The sequence below is a fragment of the Schistocerca gregaria genome, unplaced genomic scaffold (assembly GCF_023897955.1).
Source record: "Schistocerca gregaria isolate iqSchGreg1 unplaced genomic scaffold, iqSchGreg1.2 ptg001054l, whole genome shotgun sequence".
In the NCBI taxonomy this organism is placed as follows: domain Eukaryota; kingdom Metazoa; phylum Arthropoda; class Insecta; order Orthoptera; family Acrididae; genus Schistocerca; species Schistocerca gregaria.
The window spans coordinates 107501-110000 of NW_026062400.1; positions in this window are offsets into that span (position 1 = coordinate 107501).

The following is a 2500-nucleotide window of genomic DNA, read 5'->3' on the forward strand; positions in this document are numbered from 1 at the left end:
TGGTCGGGTTCGAGAGAGGCGCAATCGCCCGGAGATGGGCGAGTAGACGCTTTCAGTGCGAACACCCGTGCTCCCAACTGAGCTTGCCGCTGCCGACAGAGGCCCGGGAGCGTGCTGTCGTGGCATTGCCGGCGGGAAACAACACGCGCCACCTACGGTGACCGGCAGCTCCAACGCCAGCGCCACAGAAGGGCAAAGCCCCACTTGGGTGCAGAAGCGAACTCTCCCAGCACAGCGCACGCGCCAACACGTCCGCAGAGCTGCGATACAAACCACCTGCGAGAACCGCTGGGGGCGACCGAGCAGCAGACGGCGTCGCGACGCCGAGTGCCGGGCGGCGGCGCATCCTCAACGCACACAGTCCGCAATCGGACCAGCACACTGCAGATGTCCACCGCGCTTCGCACCGGGCTCGGCAGAACCCACTTTGGCCGCCTGGCGCCGCGCGCAGGGTGCGCCGGCGCATAGCTGGGACGCCAGCCGGGCCCGTCGGCCGGCGCTCCTGCCACTGGGCGCCCCCCACCAGCCGGCTGTAGTGCGTGCGCTCACGCAGCGCGCGGCCAGCACGCCGGGCGGCCCCCCCTCACCGGCCGGGGACTGTCCCGCCAAGCCACAGCCTCGTATCGCTTCATACCCACATGGCCAACTCAGGTTCGGGGGCATGGCGGGTACCGCCGAAACAACCGGTTCATAGATGTACCGATCGTCGCTATCACCGATGCACCTGCAGCGCGAACAACCGCTCAACAACTGATTTCCAGTTCATTTGCGGATCTTTGGCAGCAAACGTATACGTCAATCTACATTTGCGAAATCTACGATTCTGGCATGCCTGCATGTTATGTGTCACGACACGCTACATCAGCCCACATACACACTGCGGCATGTACACGAGAGAACACGTGGAAGATGGTCCGCGCACGTGTGCAATGTCCCTTGCGCGGTCGACTGTCAACCGGCCTCTGTAGCATGTCGCAGATGTGGAACGCGGTCCACCGTGCTATCATGTTGTGTGGGGCAATACGATTAAATAGGAAAACCCTCGTCGCTACATCAACAGACGGCTCACGCTGATTCCCGGCAGAGGGAGGAGGGGGGGGGGGGGGGCCAACATGCAATACTTTCGTCCGTACCTACCTACCACATGTCTGTACGGCGTACAACAGTGCAATCTCGCTGTAATGGGGAGACGAGACAAGTAGCATCGTGCACAACATATGGCCCTTATGATTCGCCATTGTAGGGCGCAGCCGGTGTACGGTCAAGCATGTGCCACATTATGTCACTCAGTACGTAACGACGGATGATCAGTGTGGGTTACGCGTACATCAGCGGACAGTCCACACAGGCCGTACCACAACGTACACTGACTGCATCGACAACCGAATGCAACTGAACAGCTGCAAGGCTCATTTCACAAACAAACGCCTGACCGACCAGCTTGGAAGGGCAGGAGGGGAGGGCGATATTCGTTCTGTAGCGGTACACCCTTCCAGTGGTTAGCGGGACTGTGTAGAAAGTACGCAACACTCGAAAGACCTTTATGTGAGGGTACGCACCATGGCATCAAGAAATACACATGACACCAGAGGATCCAAGCAGTGAACTATGTTCAGAGGGTTGCTGTTAGGCAAAGCTACATTCCTGTGACGTTACATGTGACAGTTAAGGTGCAGTGTAAGTTAGGTTAAGGTGCAGCGTAAGTTAGGTTAAGGTGCAGCGTAAGTTAGGTTAAGGTGCAGCGTAACTTAGGTTAAGGTGCAGCGTAACTTAGGTTAAGGTGCAGCGTAACTTAGGTTAAGGTGCAGCGTAACTTAGGTTAAGGTGCAGCGTAACTTAGGTTAAGGTGCAGCGTAAGTTAGGTTAAGGTGCAGCGTAACTTAGGTTAAGGTGCAGCGTAAGTTAGGTTAAGGTGCAGCGTAAGTTAGGTTAAGGTGCAGCGTAAGTTAGGTTAAGGTGCAGCGTAACTTGGGTTAAGGTGCAGCGTAACTTGGGTTAAGGTGCAGCGTAACTTGGGTTAAGGTGCAGCGTAACTTGGGTTAAGGTGCAGCGTAACTTGGGTTAAGGTGCAGCGTAACTTGGGTTAAGGTGCAGCGTAACTTGGGTTAAGGTGCAGCGTAACTTGGGTTAAGGTGCAGCGTAACTTGGGTTAAGGTGCAGCGTAACTTGGGTTAAGGTGCAGCGTAACTTGGGTTAAGGTGCAGCGTAACTTGGGTTAAGGTGCAGCGTAACTTGGGTTAAGGTGCAGCGTAACTTGGGTTAAGGTGCAGCGTAACTTGGGTTAAGGTGCAGCGTAACTTGGGTTAAGGTGCAGCGTAACTTGGGTTAAGGTGCAGCGTAACTTGGGTTAAGGTGCAGCGTAACTTGGGTTAAGGTGCAGCGTAACTTGGGTTAAGGTGCAGCGTAACTTGGGTTAAGGTGCAGCGTAACTTGGGTTAAGGTGCAGCGTAACTTGGGTTAAGGTGCAGCGTAACTTGGGTTAAGGTGCAGCGTAACTTGG